The following is a 21,202-nucleotide window of genomic DNA, read 5'->3' as shown; positions in this document are numbered from 1 at the left end:
GAGACCTCAAATTCTAAACTTGAGGTCTCGAAATCAAATTTGTGGAAAATTACTTCTTTCTCAAAAACTACGTCACTTCAGAGGGAGCTGTTTCTCACAATGTTTTATACCATCAACCTCTCCCAATTACTTATCAGCAGTGTAAGCCTTGCTCAGTTTTTGCAGTGTCGTGTCACTGGTCATCACATGGTCTGTTTATATCCACCTTGTCAAAAGAACAATCAATGAGGAGTACATTTAGAACAATTTCTGTGTCTGTTGGTCTCCTATGTGACATCACATATTGACAGCTATTCTCCTTCCTGCGTGTTCATATACAGAGTCAGTGATGGCTAGAGCAAACAGTTCAAAAGTAAACAGTTCAACCTTTTTCAGAGCCACCCCATCATTGGATCCTGAAGGAATATCTTTTTAGTGTTGTTTAAGAATTGGCTGATCAGTTCAAGCTATTTCCCAAATCATCCAATCTGTGTTGATGATCTTTAGTTAAAGCCATTATACACTTTCGGTAAACAGTATTGTCCAAGTCCCACACTTCGTGTATCACAAATTATATATAAAATAGCAAACCTGTGAAAATTTAGGCTCAATCGATCATCGGAGTCGGGAGAAAACAACGGGAAAACCCACTCTTGTTTCCGCACGTTTCGCTGTGTCATGACATGTGTTTAAAATAAATCCTTAATTCTCTCTATCGAGAATCGATATTGTTTTAATGTTTTCTCAAAAAGTAAAGCGTTTCATGGAATAATATTTCAAGAGAAGTGGTTCACCATTACCTTCTGTAAACCCTGTAAATTATTGTTGTAAATCTGTGAACTTTTTTCTTTTCTTTTTCTGTACCAAAAGTGTATAATGGCTTTAAGGATCACTTCATGTACTATTGAAACTAGCCAACTATATGCACAACTGGCTTCTATGCTGGCTTCAGAAGAAGTCGTTTCTCACAATGTTTGAGTACTATCAACAGCTCTCCAGTGCTTGTTACCAAGTACTTTTTTATGCTAACAATTATTTTGAGAATTATACCAACAGTGTCCAGTGCCTTTAATGATAGTAAAATGAAATAACCCATATACATGTACACCGATGTGTATTAGCACTGTATACTCAGTATTTACCCGAGCTCTGGATCCGAACCTACGACCTTTGCAGTTCTATAGTGCCACCATGGTCTTACCAACTAGACTACGGAGATTGCCCGGTAGCTTGGAGTAATTACCAAAGGTATACCATGCCTTTAAGTCTGCACCAATCTGCTGTAATCATTACCATGCAACATTTATCGCATTTCTTATGCATCATCTAACCCTTCCCCGCCGTTTTAATTTTTATATTCCTCTTTATTATCATAATTAAAAAATATTTAAATTGGTTCTAGAGAGACCAGATTAGGTAGAGGGCTTTAGATTAATCCTAGAACTTGTTTGATAAACACCTCCATTAATTTATTCATCAATCAATTTTGTTCAGTGGTAATAACCTCTGAGGGTAAGTTGCTGATCATGTGGGGAGCCCTCGCTTGACCTCCAGGGACCAGGTTTGCTTTATGAGACCTTACATGTATATCGCTAGTAATAACCAAGGCACAATTTCATAGACATGATAGAGCTGCTTACATGTATGCACGAAAAGTAACTGAGTGAAACAAAATCATGTCTACAAGAATAAGGTTACCAGCCAAAATACCATGTCACTTGCACAATCTGTGACTGGTGTCGTGCTTATTTTTGTTTAGCAGAAAGTGTTTCAGCAAAATTATTAAGCCCAGGGAATGGAGGCCTCTATTGCCTCTGTGCAGTAATTAGGGCCCCCCCCAACCCAATGTGAATCATGATGTTTATTTTGTAAAATATTCCTTTAAAGGGAGCGTATACCCTTTGGTAATACACAGACAGTTAATGACCAAGAAAACTTACATGGTAAGAAGCACTGCAGCTGTTGATAATATATTTCATTTTGAGAAACGATTCCCTTCTAAGGAAAGTGGTTTAAGAGAGGGAAACAAAAACATTTGACTCTGAGAAACGTTTCCCAGAGTGTGTTTTCTAAATAAGGATTTTTCTTCTGGGTGGACATAACTGATTAAGATTGTTGGCAATATATAAAGTGCTACTACCTTTGAAATGAAACAGCCAATTTCACGAAACTTTGTTGCGTAAGGTTTCGTGAAATCGGCCCCAGGTGTATATCTACGTTTATATTGAATAACAAAAGATTGAATGGTTCCAAAATCAAAGATATAGTTTGACTCTAATATCAGGCCTTTTACTTCAATGGGGTACGCGGCGATTGCCTCCATGTCCCCTGGTCTTTGCCTTGGTGCCCTAGCAATGACCCCGTAGAAATGGCAATTTCCTCACAGGGTGCCTTTTACTATGTGCCCTTGCCCTTTCAAAAACCAAGCATACATATTCAGGCATGTCAATCCAATAACCTGGTCTTTTTGGCGCATGTTTCCATTTATTGTTGTGCACAAACACGCGTTGTAAGCCAGGTAATTATAGTTGCCTGACCATGAAAGCTTAATTCATTGTTAGGTAATGCCTCTCTCGGCACGGCCTTTGCCATCGTTATAATTAGTCAATTAATATTAATTGCACTAATTAATTAGAAAAGATCAGCTTGACGTTTCATTAACACGCTAACAGTACACTGACACCCTTTTAAGGGCATCAGACTCTGTAGTGATTATTGAATACTGACACTGACTGCACAGCGAGTAACTTGACTCTTCCAAACGCCAGTGATTTATATTCATCATTCAACATTGCTAGCAGAAATTTGCATTACAAAATTGTAATTGTATTATCAAAGCACTGAGTAACTCTAGTGAATTTCTTTCCCCGGCATTCTGGTACAAAACTTAACATACAAGTACGTTGTGGCACTGTTATCAGGGTTGAGAAGTTTCAAATGAAAAATGCTGCCTTTTTCTACAAAATAAGCAAGTTATGATATTTGATCTAATATCTAGCTCTGAATATACTGTTCCCAAAAGCTCCTTGGAATCTTTAAACCTCCTTGGGTACCGATAGACCTTTATCATGGTGCAGCCGTCTTGAAATTCTCCAATGGGAGACTTTCTGGGACGATAGAGGGCAGCAGACTTACCGGGTAAATCCATTGTTCTCAGAATTATGCGCATGTTCAGAACTACGTAAACAATGGAAATTTACCCGGTATGTCTGCTGCCACCTAGCGTTGGAAAGTCTCCTATTGATATTCAATATAACCAAACTGAGGCTGGAAGAACACAACAGTCTGGTTGTTAGCATTCCTTATTGTTAGTTGATATACAATGATATAAGGAACAAGACCAAGATGAAGGCAGCATGATAAAGGTCTATAGGTGGATTTGCCATCAGATCATTTCCCTACCTCATCAGGACTGCAAATACAACATCTTCTTTCAAAACTGTCCTCAAAACCCACCTCTTTGCAGTTAAACAATGACCAGCGACCCTCTACCAAATTTTTCTGTTCCTTTCTTTTGAACTGTTTATTTTGTATCATGAGCGAGTGCCATGAGCGCCTTTTTGTGGCGGATACCGGCGCTATATAAGACTCCATTATTATTATTATTTTTATTGTACCTCCAAATATCTGGATCCCAGTTTCGGACTTTTCTGTCTCTCACCCCTGTGTAAGCTTAGATGCAGTTTTCATTTCATCAATGCAACCTTGAGGTTGTTATAGAGTCAGTTTACTCCGCCATAAAAAAGCACCCCCCCCTTCCCTTGACCTACATCTCTTCATATTCCCATCTTCATTTAATAAAAACATCAATTTATGAAGACCTACATCGCTACATTCAAGTGCTTGGCATTTATAATAATATTGGTAATACATTTATATTGGACTGCAAGCCCAAGGCTAATTGAGTTCAGCATTGGGCCAGTAAACTCAAGATTGGACAAGTCCAATGATCTATTGAATAACAACACCTCAATGTGTATTTATATATTTTATGAACTTAAACAAAAGTGAGAAATATCTTCCAATACTGTTGAATATTGAAGTATTCTTACCCAGAAGACAAATGTGATATTGATACTCATTTTCCTTCGCTAATAATTAATATTATATACCAAACTCAGAGATCCTTGTCGTTTGATTGGTGGAACACTTTTCACTTGTCACATCACTTGTCATACTTTTATTTGCCATGTGTTTACTGCAGCAACGCGTAAAGTTACAAAATTTCATTTTGCAAGCTACGAAATAAAAGGGATACAATAGAGAAAGTACTCATGCACTCACACATTCTTGTAGTTTTTTTTTGTATTTTGGAAAATTGTTGGACTAGTACTAAACTTACTACCACAAACCTTAATACATGTACTGCGCAATGCAATCCAGGGCTTAAAATAAAAGCGCTATGAAACTGGCCCTCGTTCGAACACTGATGCATTTGTGCCCTATGTGACCACTTAGACTGGCTCTGCCTGTGATGAGTGCTCCCTTTAATGATCATCCAGTCAGCCAGTGGTCGGCCAAATGGCGACTGAAAACAAGAAACGAAAGTAGAACATAGTACTGTTACCTGAGCTACATGTAGCAGCCACAGTCTACAGCCCGTCAATGCACCTTATCAGAGATACCATTGTGTTGATGAACACTCCAGTTTAAGCCCCCTGCCATACACAAGCCCCAGCGGTGAGTAACGGGCTCCGATACTTAAAAAAAAAATCCACCTTTCCACTATGGCATAACATTTCCCTTTCAGGAGCAATATGATTGTGCCATAATTTGATATGACGGTAGTGGTAATGTGACAATACAGCTGCAGTCACTGCCAGATCGGGTTCTCCACTTTCTTACAGCATTGGCCACAAAGAAAGTGCAGTCCTCTTTTTTTGCATCAATATGCAGTTGTTCAGGTTTAATGGGATTGGTTGTGCATGACTTGAGTTCATGTCTTGTGTGGGCGGTTAGTTTGGCTGTTAATTGTATATAATAATCACGCTGTCCACTTTAGACATGTCCCACTTGATTAAGAAGAACTAACTGTGTACAGTAGACGTATATTAACATAACCTAGACAGTTTATCTTGTGGGCTTGTTACAAGAATATTCAATCTGGTCGTTTTTATAACCTACCTCGGGTTTTTGCTCTATTTTTCTAACCTTTGTTTCCTATTTATTGTTGTCAATCAAAGCTACACAGAACTGGTATATTTAAAGTAATCTGTACCAATACATGTATAAGATAGTCAAATTTGCACTAAAGGGCTAGAACAATGAACATAGTTTATGTTTCGTCAGAGTTTTTGTGAACACCCATTTTTGGGCTCATTTGGATAATAAGTGGCAGTGATTTTTGTTGGTCTTCAATTATGCTACTTTCTGGACTTTGACAGGATATTAGATTGATGATTTCTCTAGAGAATTGGTACTTGCTGTGAATTATATAGTCAGTGAGCTTTCACATTGAATCCGATCACTTGGCTTGTCGTGGCCGAGCGGTCAAGCGAACTGGACTCAAGCTCTTGTGTTTCTAACCAGTTGACGATTTGAGTCTCGGTCTTGACATGTGTGTCCTTAAGCTGGACACTTAACCATTATTGCTTGGTCCTTCGAATGGAACCTAAAGCTGTAGGTCCCCTGTGTTGTGTATAGCCATAGCGCACTCGTGTGTAGTGTCCTGCTCATGTTTGGTTGTTAAGCAACTATGCAGCTCTATAAAATTGGGTCCTGCTTTTGTCTGTGATTTCTGTATACTGTCAATTTGCTCAAAACATATTTAGATTTGTTTTTCCTAGGAAAGGATTCATTCTTATTAACTAAGACTAATGAGTTTGATGGACATTTTTACAGGTTGGTTTCAGTACCCTAAAAGGGCACCCCCCCCCCCAATCTACAAGGTGGAACGTTCAGATTAAAAATTACCAGAATAAAATATTACACTTTGTAAGCTTTTAATATGGTAGTTTCAGATTATCTTATACAAACATAGTAAGTAGTGCCACAACAAGAGTGCTGAAAGGGGGCTTGTTTAATAAAAAATATATAAGGAAACTACAGTTTAATGGGTTTGGCTACTTCTTGTCGCCACTAAATACAAAATTCCACAGATTTACAATAAATTAGTTATATTACACGATTTGAAGATGATGATGATAGAAAGCTTCCCTTAAAATTATTACTTGCTGAGGTGCTGTAGTATTTGAGAAATTACTTTATAGCATGTACTGGAAGGCCAGAGGATTTAAAGAATGGAGTCGCACCCGGTTTTATTGTATGAAGATTTTAATAAATCAGCATTCAATTCTGCAATAAACCAAACAAAAATCCAAGTACATGAATGAGTGCACATACCATATCTTAGAATACTGCTAAACAGTCTTAACACGTGTAAACAGAAAGAATATTACAGTCCAAACATCTGAAACAAGTGAAAGTAATTAATGAAACATAATGATTTTTAAACGGAAACATTAACTTACTACTGTGACCGGATACAACTAGCAGATCAGTAACAGTTCAGCAACAATAGTTCAGTCCAGTTAAACAGCATACAGCTCAGTTAATCAAAACGGTAATCCCCTAAACAAAAGGAAAACATTTTAAATACAGGAACCTGCCATGTATACTAAATTTACCCTGAACAAATCACCTTTAAAATCAATAAGATCATGCCCAACTGATTTACAGTAAACAAATCCTGGCCTCGATGATACTTGCTCTAGAATATTCATAAATTCTTACATAAGCAGAACTTGTAACTTGGAACCTTATAAAACGGATTTATAAACATCCGAACTTTAACCTTTGAACTTTGACGTGCATCAAATGCATGTACATGTAACATATTACAACTTCTCAAGAGCAGAAAAATACTACGAAACTACTGAAAGTCTTAGCCAACAATACAATTCTATAACACTCACCCTAAACGCCGATCAGTAAATCTAAGCAGTATCAGTACAAATTTAAGCAGTTTAGATAACCTTTTATATCAGTAAAGCTATCGAGAAATACAGTTTCTGATGCGTTTATCGGAAAACGGTCGCCAAGTATCGCGCCCTCAAGCGACAGTTTGTAATAAACAAAACTCAACGAAACATGTACAATTGATTTACACAACTCCTGAATTCATTGGTCTTTGATTTCACTTTGGTGGCTTAAAAGCTTGGCGACTAATGAAGCTGAAAGTTCTACAGGTGAATTATATTACATACATCTTCATACACAGTGAGTAGGAATTCATCTCATGCCCCAAAACATGATAAACAAAAGGTATCAAAACCCTTTGAATTTGTAACAAGACAAACAAAAAGCTAGTCAAATTGGTGCACCCCTTTTGCTCTCCTTGACATTTGACCCTAGTTTTGTCACTCTCAAAACAACAGCACCTCAGCAAATGTTTTAAGGGAAGGTTTCTACCATCATTATCTTGAAACCCTGCAAATGAATGTCAATTCGTAAAAGTTTGTGTTTTGTGTCCCAAAATTTTAAACAGAAACCCTGGTTTAAATTGGCCAGAAGAAAAACAAAACGCTGGACAAATTAGTGCACCCTTCTGCTCTCTTCAACATTTTACCCTTGTTCAGTCACTGGTTGGTTGTACAGTGTATTTTTAAGTCAGAAAACTAAATGATAGGAATCGGATTACTCTCATGAAGAAGAATGATGCACAATCCCTTTAACAACCCCCCCCCCCCCCTCAATATTGAAAGTGTTATGCCTCACCTTTATCATGAGCAGTTGAATCAGCATTGGAAGGAAAAAAGACAGTCAGAGTTATGATTGAATGCAATATATAGATAGACATGAATGCTCTTATACCCGTGCCTTTCAAAACACTCTAGCGAGGCTCCGCTCTGGAGAAGGGCCGGTTTCGGGTGACAGGACTCCTGCAGGTGATGCAGGTTTAGATGTCAGGCAATGGAAACCGTATCATTTATTGGCAGTTAATTTTAGCCATATCTGTTGGGGTCAGGAGCGCGTGTGTGTGTAGGGGAGAGCGTGTGAGTGAAGCCCACCCCCTTCCTCAGTCTCTCTCTCCCCCTCCCTATCACCATGCTCTCACCCTACTCAGAAATCAATGATGTTGATGGTGTGTGGTATGATATATATAGAGCTGGAGGAGGGATGGTTTTCGCATTTGGAATGGATTCTGTCTCCCGGCACTGATTGATGTCTGCCTGGTAATTGAACGGGAAGATCTTTAAGATTCTCGGGGGATGAGAATGTGATGATGTGGATGGGAGATGAGAGGGGTTGCATTGTTTTAGTGATGGCACATGGCAGGAATGTCAAATATTAAGTTGCATCTCAGTGGGTTTGACGGGGTAATGGCGAGAATGCTGCACATTTGGTGTGCGCTGTTAAAAAAAAGCTCTTAGGATTTAGCTACATTCGGACGATCAACACCCGACTTGATAACAATTTTCACTGCTCAGCAAAGGAAAAGTGTTCCTTATGAGGGATAGTAAAGCACAATCCATGTGGGCAAAATTGTGTTCTGAGAAAGCAGACTAAAGGATTAAAAGAATTGTGGTTCCAAAAACCAACGGTCTTGTCTTTAAAGACCTTTGTTTCTCATTGTTGGACCCCTTTTGAAGGTAAATGGTTTGTCGCCCTCAAGTGGTGAAAATTGAATTGCCATGTTGTGTTCGGTAGTTCTAGTGATTGCATACTGTGTAAAAAAAACCTCTGTTTTACAAAAATGCCAACCCAACTAGTAAGTTCTTTTTCTTTGTGAAGCACAAGAGATGTGAATATTTGTTGTCAAATTGAAAATGTTTACTTTTTTTTGTAGTGCAGAGATCATTTTACAGTTACACAAGAAAATTGTCAACCTTCGGTTACTCACTTAAATGCCTTGCCATAATAGTAATAACAATAACATAAAATTAACAAGGCGCACAGTATCTGGAAACCATTCAACGGCGCCGGTTGCTAGCAAGTTCTGACAGATTGAACAGATAGGTCTTGAGGTTGCAATGTTTTACATTTAAAGGGGGGCCTTGTAGCTAAAGGGACGATACGCCTTTGCTTGATATCACAATAGAAGGGGGGCGGGGGCGGGAAAGGAAGCTCTTGCTACTCAAATAGCATGTGAGGTTGTTGCAGATGAATTTAACACACGAGATTTGAAAAAACAAAAACAAATTGTTTTTTTTAAGATATCGGATGACCACTTCAAGATGAGGGCTACACCTGACTGATTTGGGCTGTCAATCTGTCACCAGGGGCACGTTACCACCTATACTCCTTGGGCTGAAATATGGTTACCCCTTACACTGTCTGTAGTGATGTTGGGTATCAACCACCAGGAGCCTTCTATCTTCCCAACTTTTTTTTCTAAGCAATTACTGGTTAAAAGATATGCACACGGGCACAAGTGTCATGGCCGGAGTTCAAACCCGCACCCGATAAAACCAGGTCTATAGTTGTTGTGAGCTAACACGGTCTGCAATTGTTTTACTGCACACACAATTTAGGAATGTGTTAATTTCACAAAGTAAAAGGAAACCCGGCATACACTTTTGAGGGACATTTGTGTAAATCACTATTATCCCAATTCCCAACCATATTCATTTCGTAATTTTTTTAAAATTTTATTGCCCAAAGTGCCCATTCCAAAGCCAATATGTCCCTTTAATGCCAAGTATTATTATCATTTTAAAATGGAAACTGTTATTACTCAGGCAATCAAACGATTAACCTGTCAACAGAAAGGAATACACATAAACAGCACTAGGACTGACAGATCAAACTGCTAGGATGGGTTGCCGACGTGGTTTTATATTTTATTAAAAATTCTTTTAGTTCTGAATTTTCTGGTTCATTTAACAGGTGTCTGTTTCAAGTACATAATGTATCAATCCTTCAATTATTAACAAGCCTCGATCGTTAAAATGGGACGTTTAGACTGCTACTTATTGCCGATTGAGCTGGCTAGTCACTGGGGGCGAATTACAAAGTACAAATATTTGTCGAGTGAAGTTTCAAAGGATCCTCATTTGCTTAATTGATTTGGACAATTCACGAGATCTATGATGAGTATGGCTGACTCATTAGTCATGTGCACCCCTGGGCCCGATGTCATAAAGCACTAGTATTATTAGATTCATCTTAAAGATGAGTTGGCCAGTGTTACCAAAGTGATTTTTATTGTGACATCACACTTTGCCCGCCAATTGAGAGCGACTGGGAGTTAAGATTCATCTTAGCGGTTTGTAAACATTGAGCCCTAGGGGCATGTGCCCCCCCCTCATAGTTATGCCGCTAATGTTTTAGTGAGAGTTATTGGATTCACATCCAATAACTCTCGACCATTTAATTCACCAACAATCTAAAAATGTGATCACTTTGTATTAGTGGGGAGGAGGGTTCGGGTGTGGAACCATCACCCCTCAATAAAAAATGAAAAAATTCAATCAATCTTCCCCAGAATTTATTTTTACATGTTTGTACAGGCTAATTTCGGTAACATCAATCGCAATAAGCAACTATAACCAGGATGGACTGGATGTGCTTTTCCCCTTGACTTTGTCCAGATTTCAGATGGAGCTATTTCTCTGCAGGATTGGTTCTGGTATGAACTTGATAATGTTTGTTTGTTGTTTGTTTGAATGATCTTCCCATCAAGGGAACTCGGCAAACTCCCACAAAGGGATATATACACCAAGCTGGCAACAGCCAATCTTTCTCATACAAACATTTGTTTAACGCCTGTGATTATTCATTTACACAAATCAGGAAACTGTGATTCAGTAACTAGGCGACAATAGTTATTCTAGTCATTGTGAAATTAGCAGTTAGCTGGGGGATTTGACCCATAACCTTGTGATTGCAAGTCCTGCAGTCTAACCACTTGACCACATGGACTTATTGTGGGAAAAAAAAAAAAAACTAATTTACTACAGCGAAGTTTGAAACTGCGACCTCTAGATTATAATTCCAGCGCCCTACCAACTGAGCCATCCAGCATTGATGTTGACGTTCGTAGTATTTTGCATATATCTTTTGTTTGTGGTGGCAGTCAGAAGCCATACAACTTGTAACTGCCATGTAACCAGGGTTCAAATCCTGCTCTAGTAAAATTGTCTTTGTTCAAGCCCACAATTCATCAAATTGTACCCAGTCAGTTTCCTTCGCAGTTTATCAAGTATTGAACATAATAATCAGTCATTCCTCATGACGAAGCGATCAGTTTGCTCTTGAAATAGTTACCTTTTCTGTACTTTGTCTTTAAAGTATGTCTATCCTCGTTGGTCTATCCCATGAAGGTTTAAGCTAATGAGTTGCTATTTTTATCTTCCAACAAACAAGCGCAATTAAGATTAGAAAGTGGCATTAATCATACTCCTAGTTAATGAGATAATTGACGTAAGGTGCTATTTGTATCAGCCAAACAGAATAACAGTTTACAAAGAGGGAGGAGGGGGGGTCATGGATGGTGGAACAGAAGGTCAAATTACTCTTGATGCCGAGGCACGCTTGATGAATTCAATGTAGTCGTAATGGTCTACTGACTCGGTAATGAGTTCTTTTTGTCCCGTTAATGAATACAACATGAAATGGGTAATCAATATGGATTCCTGTTGGAATTCCCTGACCGTGTAATCCAACCCTTATTTGCAAGTCATTGATGTACTCTTCAATGTTGAGATGAGATAGAGATACGTCCAGTGGGGTTCAGGGTAGCGTATCCGACACCCCTCAGCCCCCTCCTTGTGTACAAGCTAGCATTACGTATACCCATACTCTTCTCCCTGTGTGGCAGGCCTGGAATTTCATCTTCGAACATATTGAAAGTGCAAGGTCTATATTTTGCAGAGGGCATGCCAAATGGAGAATCTTAAAGTCAAAGGCCAAGACTAAGGGCAACGGAGGCTATTGGCCTCCGTGGACTGCTTGTAATTCCAGGCCTGATGTAGAAAGAACTTTAAAGAACCTAACCTACCCCAATCACATAGAACAACAAGTTAGTTTGACGGAAACCTCACCCCTCTCCAATATACAAACTAGTGTTGGGTACACCCTTCAATTCAATTCAATTCAATTCAATAAACATTTATTTCAGTATTGTCCTCACATGATATAATACATCATTGGTTTTTCATAAATATTAACAGTGGCAGTTGTAAACAGTAGCCAAAGTTATTAACAAGTCAGAAGGGCAAAACTTAGGATTGGGTGAAGCCTTTGCTTTTGTACCATAACCTATTGACAGACTAACATTAAGACTCACAAGACTCACAACTCCCATGTAGACAGAACCTCAAACACACCTAACCTACCACAATCACATAGAACAACAAGTTAGTATGACGGAAACCTCACCCCTCTCCAATATACAAACTAGTGTTGGGTACACCCTTCTTCTGTCCCATGTAGACAGAACCTCAAACACACCTAACCTACCACAATCACATAGAACAACAAGTTAGCATGACAGAAACCTCGCCCCTCTTCAATATACAAACTAGTGTTGGGTACACCCTTCTTCTGTCCCATGTAGACAGAACCTCAAACACACCTAACCTACCCCAATCACATAGAAAAACAAGTTAGCATGACAGGAACCTCACCCCTCTCCAATGTACAAACCAGCGTTATGACACCATTCTTCTGTCCCATGTAGACAGAACCTCAAACACACCTAACCTACCCCAATCACATAGAACAACAAGTTAGCATGACAGAAACCTCACCCCTCTCCAATGTACAAACCAGCGTTATGACACCCTTCTTCTGTCCCATGTAGACAGAACCTCAAACACACCTAACCTACCCCAATCACATAGAACAACAAGTTAGTATGACGGAAACCTCACCCCTCTCCAATATACAAACTAGTGTTGGGTACACCCTTCTTCTGTCCCATGTAGACAGAACCTCATAGAGGCCTAACCTACCCCATCACATAGAACAACAAGTTAGTATGACGGAAACCTCACCCCTCTCCAATATACAAACTAGTGTTGGGTACACCCTTCTTCTGTCCCATGTAGACAGAACCTCAGACACACCAACCTGTATCACTTTATCCAGTTCATCAGCCCATGGGAACATTGCTCTTGTGCAATGGATATCAAAGGTTAAACTGCTCTTATAAGTCTTGGCATGACATTTTTCTAATTTTAGTCTGATTTCTGATTTTTCTGCCTTGGGAAAACTCAGAAAAACTGTTAAGTGCCCTGAAAGAGTGCATAAAAGCTTACTAGACGTGTATTTGTCATGCCTGTACATCAGCCCTTGTACTCCATAAAATCATCATGCGAGTCAAATTTGTAATCAGTGAAACCTATAGACAAATCCAGGCGCGCACCAGGCGCACGGGTGTTGAGCACCGCGCGCCACTGCTGAGGTGTACATGGGCCTAGTTTTGTGCACAAAGACATGAGGAAATCATGTTTCTTTTCACTCTTTATGGAAGTTTAATGTTTTCCTCAACGACTTACACAATTTCCTTGCTAGGACATCATGATTTACTAATGAAGATCACTGACCACAAATATTTGCAACTAAATAGAAACCAGATCATCTTAAAAACGGTGATTGTCTTAGGTGAGTTAGAGGAAAAAGACACGCAAACTGCATAAAAGTTGCTAAAATATGTCACATTTTGTCAGAATTTCAGTATTTTACTGTGTGCTTAATTTAAAAAATTTTTTATCAAGAATGTAGTACATCGTTATATCATGTAACCATGTCAGGGAAGTTGCATAGAAAAGTGAAAAGAAAAAACGATGTTATCATGTCTATGTGCACAAAATTAGGCACAAAGACACCGCAGCAGTGGCGTGCAGCACCCATGGCGGCGCCCCGCACTTGTGCGACAGGATTGGTCTATTGAAAAGAAGGGTCATAGATTGTTTTTGTTTTGTCAAACGGTTATTGGCAAAATTGTCAATAAAGGATACAATAAAAGTCACATGTAAAAGGCTTTGCTGTCTACTTGTGGAGTAAACTGTGGGGAAAACTGTTCAGGTATTTTAACAAGATCGTTGAATCCATCCATGTTCAACAAGGTGACAGTGAGTACCAACCACATCTCTGGCTGCAGCATTCGCGACAGTACCAGCCCTCAGAAATCTGAGAAATGTTACAATGCATGAATTGTTTGGTGTTTGTCCCACATCAACAGTGTGTAAAGATTCAAATTCTTTTCAGTATTTACGCCAATAGGGATGTTTAATTGGATTTGGTCTAAACCTGCATTGCTATCCTTTACGTGAGGGATGGATTTATATTACTTTTCATACACTTTGTAAATATGTTTATTTCGCCACAACTGTATCTCTTATTTCTTGTTTTCTCCTCTTTTTTTGTTTTGTTCCTCACACGGTGTCCAATGTGTCATTGTGTTCCCCCATCAGTTGTCTGTTCTTCAACTGAGGGGGAGAGTGTAAACTTAAGACATGAATCCTTTTTTTCGGGGGAGGTCTGATATTTAAGCCGGAGGTTTTATTGAATGTATGAGGGAACCCTTCAGAATTTGTGTTAGATATAGGTCTCGATGCCTGCAGGGTGGGATTAAGTTCCAATGCATGCATACGTGTCGCTCGCTTTAAACACATACGTGCGATCTCCGGTTTTATGCTGATAACTTACTTAGTGTGCCCGCGCATGATGTGGAAAATCACTCTGAGAGAGCATGAAGAGTGAATCCACCGAGATGTTGTGTTCAAAATCGGGAGGGTCATCCGTGGTTTGTTTGGACACCTCTTGTTTTAAAGTGAAAGTACTTGGCTGTTTTGTGGAAGACTGTAGAATTGATACACTGGCCTCTCATCATTGTGTTGAGGTTCGGGTCCTACAGTTAAGAGGCTCACGTTGCCTTGGATCGGTCGAGTTGGTCCTGAAAAGCGTTTGTAACTGTTTGTTATAAAATGCATATGGGTAGAAAGATGTTATAAAAGTAGAATACAATGATCCACACAAATATGCCTCGAACTTGAACGGATATCCTTTCACCTCATCGACTAACACGGTCGGCCATTTATGGGAGTCAAATTTTTTACTCCCATAACTGGCCGACCATGTTAGTTCGCAAAGTAAAAGGAAAACCACACAATTTCGAGGCAAATTTGTGTGGATCACTGTATTCTACTTTTAAAACATCTTTCCAACCATATGCATTTTATAACAAACGGTTTCAAATGCTTTCTATAGACCAACTCGTCCGATCCAAGGCAACGTGTTCCTTTAATGTCACTGTAGTCAAAGTGGTTTGACTGAAGGTCTTGCAATTACAAGGTTGTGGGTTCGAATTTGTCGTCTAGTTACTGAATCACAATTTCTTGATATTTGCAATTCATAAATCGTAGATGTTTTTGAATGTTTAAATGGGGGAGATTGGCTGCTGCCAACATGGTGTTTCCACCCCTTAAAGGAATTTGTTGAGTTCTTCCATTCTGCACCGATTCTACACAAGTATGTCGGCTGTGTCAGAGAGAATGGCTCCATCATTGGACAGGCCTGAAACTTCACTAAGGCAACGAAGGCGATTCTGCCTCCATGCCCCCTGGTCAATTCAAATGATCAAGGGGGCATGGAGGCAATCGCCTTCATTGCCTCTGTGAAGTTTCAGGCAATTACCTCCATGCCCCCTGGTCATTTGCCTTGGTGCCTTTGAAATGCTACAGTAGAAATTTACAATTTCCTCATATAGACCTGTATGATGCTGCCTCCATCTTGGTCATGTTTCCTCACATCAAATAACAGCAATGAAAGCTAATAATCATTTTGCAAATAGGAACCAGACTATTTTGTTCTTCCAGCCTCGGTTTGGTAATATTGATATCAATGGGAGAAATTCAAGATGGCTGGACCATGGTAAAGGTCTATAGGGTGCTTTTTTTCAAAGAGAGAATGCTTTGTGCCTTTGCCCTTTCAAAAACGAAGCATACTGGCCTGATTGGAAATACATTGAATAGAGGGAGTTGGGGTGCCGTACCTGTTCTGTGATGAAGTTGTCGTCATTGAGGAACACGTGCGCGAAAAATGCTTCCATTTATAAAACCAACTTCTGTGGCATCCACTTAGAACATTTTATTTTTAGCCGGATGAAACGTATGTCGTGTCCATTACCAAAAATCATTGGGGGTTTTTTCAATTTCACACATTCTCTTGTCAGGTTCTTTTTTTTATTTTCCAGGAAAAAAAATGTGTTATATAAATATGGATGGCTTTGAGTAAAATTGTATGATAACTAAAGACCCGTAGGTGAATGCTGTGACAGTTCAATTTCAAGTGATAGATGCTCTGAACGGAACATACCAAACTTTTTGAGGGGTATTTTTGGCTCTTTTTTCACCAAAACTGTGGCACTAAAAACGTTTATTTGATCCAAGCCAATACTTTGTTGTAAAGTTCCCTATACCAGGCTCAAATGCTCCCTTCCCTCTTTTAAGGGCCACTTTTATGAGGAAAATGTAACTTGTATCGGAACTTTGCAAAGGGCACAGCAACAGTACAGAGCAGGACAGCAGTAGACCGATCCATTAAGCTCCGCCCCATTGCGTATTGACCAATCACAACGCAATGAAAGTCCGACATGTGTGTCAGCGTGTCTTGGCATGCGTGGCAGAGTAGTGCAGAGTGGCATTGGAGAGCCCAACATGTTCTTGCTCGCGCGTGGCAGAGTTGTGCAGAATGGCTTTGGAGAGCCCCACGTGTTCTTGCTCGCGCGTGCGTTGTGGGCGGAGCCTACTGCAACGGTCTATTTCTGTGGGTGCTTGAGGTAATATTTCAAGGCCTGAGAGAGCACTGAGTAATCAGTGCTTATCACACATCAGTGTAGGAGTAAAATCAAATTAACAAAGTGTAATTCAGCATCCAAAGAATAACTATTGCTAGTACTTGGCCAACAGGAAAGCTACATAAAAAAATCTTACAGAAACTTGACTTAATTGTTGAACTTTTGGTGGTCAGAATAGTAACTGTGCGTTTTAGATTTTGTTGATGCTCTTCTCCTTCGGTCATGAAGATGTTGTTATTTTTGGAGAGTCAGGGCTGAGCGGTTGAGTGCACTGACTCACATTACATTGTTATCAGAGTAGGGGTTCAGGTCGTGGTCATGGCACTTGAGTTTTAGAGCAAGACCTTTGACCATAAATTACTTTGGCCATTGGATGGCATAGAGAGCCGTATGTCCAGTGTGTTGTTTTAATACACTTAAAGATGCTATGTCAGATTTTTGGCCCCAAACATTAAAAAATAGAATTTTTTTGAGTGAATGGTATTTCAAAGAATATCACCTGCTCTAACGAAAAACAGGTTAACTTTTACTTTTAATGCCCAGGAACCATGACAACAATTTAAAAAGTTTCTTATAAAACACATAAGAATTGGTCACGTGATATATTTTCGGGATCCCGACAAAAACTAATTTTGAGCACTTTATTTCACTGCTTCTAATAATTGGCAGACTTTTTCGAGCAATGGCTCAAATGAAAGCTTGTAACTTTCTCGACCCCCATCAAAGTACCTATTGAATTTTAAATCAAAATTTTTGGGTCAAATCGGCCAAAAATCTTACATATATTGTAGCATCTTTAAAGGCAGTGGACACTATTGGTTATTACTCAAAATAATTATTATCATAAAACCTTTCTTGGTAACGAGTAATGAGGAGAGGTTGATAGTATAAAACATGGTGAGAAACAGCTCCCTCTGAAGTGACATAGTTTTCGAGAAAGAAGTAATTTTCCACGAATTTGATGTTGAGACCTCAAGTTTAAAATTTAAGGTCTTGAAATCAAGCATCTGAAAGCACACAACTTTTTGTGACAAAGTTTTTTAAAATTTCATTCATATCTCGCAGCTTCGACGACCAGTTGAGCACAAATTTTCACAAGTTTGTTATCTTATGCATGTTTAGATACACCAAGTGAGAAGACTGCTCTTTGACAATTACCAATAGTGTCCATTGTCTTTAATAGTAACCAAGTACACTTATCACTGTCAAGAGGAAGGAGTATGCTCTGGAGTGGTTGGCTGAAGGTTGCACCACAGCACCTTGTAAACTCTTACAAGGTGCTATATAAAAGGGTCTCATACTTGTAGTTCAAAAGTAGCTGTACTCCTATACCTGCTGTAAAAATGTTGAGTGCTTTGAGACACCACTGCCTGTGATTTATAAGCATCCACAAAGAACTGCGTATTATATTATCATTATCAAAGTGACCAATAGAAACTAAAACCCAGCTTTAGTTGTATATTTGGTTTGAGGTGACACCATGTGTATATTTACTTTGCTATATAGAACTTCTTCTTTTGAGAGTTTGCCTCGGTATTATTTCCTACTGCAGCAGACTTCTCAGTTCTGAATAGAACTTGTCTTGCTTTTTAACTACTTCCTGGGCATACTTAGGGTAGGAAATCGGCTCGGACTACTACTTTCACTTAGTGGATTGAGGGATTTTCTTGTTCTTACAGTAACTTCACTGTCGCAGAGTGTGTTCTTTATTGGTATCAGCGTTTCAAGTAAGAAATTACCTTTTTCTCATAAACGAAGTTACTTCAGCGAGAGCTGTTTATCACAATGTTTTTTTTGTACTATCAACAGCTCTCTATTGCTTGTTACCAAGTAAGTTGTTATGCTAAAAATTATTTTGAGTAATTACCAATAATGTCCAGTGCCTTTAAGGCTTTGTATTATTTTAAAATGCCGCAAATCTAACTGACTCACCATATGCCTTTGCCACATGTAAATACAATCAACACAGCTAGCTCGCAGCTCATACCTAAAAATAATACCAAGCTCTTAAGATTTGTACTATCTAATTTTTTCCTGATCATTGTCAGGGGGGTGGCAACAGTTCAAAAAAAGAGAAAAACCAGAGGCTTAGCCGAAGTCTTCCAGAAAAAAAAGACACATGGAGAATAAAATGTCTACGAGAGACAACTCTCATTCTCTGGTGTTTCTTTGTACAATTTTGCCAATTTCCTGCACATCTGTGGACACTGATTGAAGTCTTTCATGTATTTTGCATACATGTGTTAGCCTTTCTGATTGGAATTTTTTCCATTCTTTGTATCTCATGTGCAGTATAACATTGTTAGTTATTTCGAATGGTACATTGGTACGACATTGGTAGCATCTGAGGTGTGGAGTTTTCAATCTATGCACCTGCTTTTGGTCATTAGACATTTTCGATAAAATATTGTTTTGGTGGTAGTCCTTGGACAAAAAATGTTCTGTCTGTTTGAAAAGGGTATCAATATAAACCACAAGGGAAACTGACTGGGTAAATTTTGAAATGATTTTTTGGGGGTTGAACAAACCATTGACTAGAGTGGGATTTGAACCAACGACCTCCGGATTAACGTGCCGGCGCTCTACCAACTGAGCTATCTAGCCCTATGTTTGAAAAAGGATTAGAAAGATAACAGTTTTATCTGAGTTCAGAAGAACTTCAGGCGAGGTGTGCAGGTACATGTAAGCACCATGTGTAGATGTCTGTTGAGCAGGGTTGGTTCTGTAAAGAATCGGTTGTCTAACTACTCAATTTTTCGATCAGTATGCTTTGATCATCTTCAGGAGTGTTTAGAATTTGTGAAAAAGGTTTGGAAAGGTCAAAGTTTAATCTGAGTTCAGATTTTTTGGGCGATTATGAAAGGCACCAGTGGTTGATAACTCAACGTTTCGATCTGTATGCTCTATCGTCTTCAGGAGAATTCAGAACTTGTTGTGTCTCCATGTTGAAGAAAATAAGATATAGCTGTTTCTTTCAGAAACCCTGGCTCTTTGTTCTCTAGTGCTGAGGATACTGCTCCAAGAAGCTCATTAAAAGTGGAAAACGCCATCTTTTCAAGACTTCCTAAAAGTGTATGCACTCTGTAGCACTCAATATAATGAAATATTAACATGTTTTTTTTTTTTTTATTTGGGGGGGGGGGGTATGCCTATTATATGAATGAGCTTTTTACATTTTTCACAAATCTTTGTTAAGATTTTTCTATTTACCCCTTTCGCTCACAACAATCTCTAGATCCAATCTCTCTTTAATCCAATCTCCTCACACATCGCTGCTCGTCCCTCATTCACCCCTACACCGTCGCTGCATCATTTTTATCATTCCTAATCCTCCATTTTCCAAACCATATATTATTTACCCAATCTCGTACCATCTCTTTTATTTATCCAGTATCTTATCTGTTGTCTCATCTCCCTTCATTCTCACGCATTCAGTTGTATCCCTCTTTAGCATATTTTATTATCTATTTATCTCCCCAATGTTCCTTATCTGGAAATTTAACTTGTTTCCACGATTTATGTTTGTGTCAATCCCAACACAGCATCAATCCTTCAGGCGAGCGGACGCAGTGCTGCATGTTTTGTCCCAATAACATCCAGTTTCTATTGACGTGTCGTGAAGGCAATGAATCCATGAGTCCCATGGACATGCCTCATTCTCTTTTTTTTTCCCGTAGACTAGACTCTAAATCCCAGGGCCCCGCATTCCACATCCGGATTCTTGTTCACTCTTGAGCGTTTGTTAAGACGTTGTTGTCTTGTAAAAACCCATTCTTGTTCCGTCTCGACCTCCTCACCCCTGGCTACTCGCTAATTTGATTGCGACTCCCCAAAGATTTCAATCTGGTGGTTTTACCCCCCAGTAAATTAAGACGAGAGTCTATGCATGCCAGATTGCTCTTCATGATCCAGAGGAATCTAATGCGTTTTGAAGTATAAGTTTCTCGTTTTTCTGAATCCAGTCTTAAAGATGTCTCCTTCTTGTGGTCTCAAGTTATCAGTAGTGAAATGTGACCATCGAGTCTCGGCTGGCAGCTCATCAAACTGAAACGTATACATCACAGAGACACGGCTTCCGGGATCGGTATTTAGCGCACCGACAAACGAACGCTGTATAGGTTTACACATAACCTAGATATGGAGTACCATTATCAACTACCCCTTCTTTTGATTTTCTGTAATCATTGCGGCGTGAACAAAACAAGGCCTGCATATTGTCACTGGTAATGACAAATAGCTCACTGTGACTTCACCCAGTCATGTGTGCAAAACATGAGCCTTGAGTTCTGATTGCAACATTTCTGATGTCAATTATTCCCATCCTTATCATGGAACAGTTTCCTGAAGTGGATGATTTAAATAGTTGATGAATTCTGGAAATGGACGGGGTCGGAAAAACAGATATTTTGCAAGATCAGAACTTGCAAGGCATCTATAGTATTAACAACAAAGAATAGGGAAAAACATTTACAATTTTGA

General features: G+C 39.2%; 1 long non-coding RNA gene across 1 annotated transcript in view; it reads left to right on the top strand.

Moving 5' to 3' along the window:
* The first annotated feature begins 7,208 nt into the window (after positions 1–7,208).
* Positions 7,209–21,202, top strand: part of LOC117293814 — a 29,564-nt gene continuing 15,570 nt past the window's right edge. The window contains exon 1 of the long non-coding RNA XR_004519475.1: positions 7,209–7,242. This is a non-coding gene — a long non-coding RNA (uncharacterized LOC117293814). The remainder of the gene's footprint in view (positions 7,243–21,202) is intronic.

This window comes from Asterias rubens, chromosome 8 (genome assembly GCF_902459465.1).
Source record: "Asterias rubens chromosome 8, eAstRub1.3, whole genome shotgun sequence".
Classification (NCBI taxonomy): domain Eukaryota; kingdom Metazoa; phylum Echinodermata; class Asteroidea; order Forcipulatida; family Asteriidae; genus Asterias; species Asterias rubens.
Note: the sequence above shows the minus strand (reverse complement) of the source record. Positions and strands in the feature narration are given on the sequence as shown.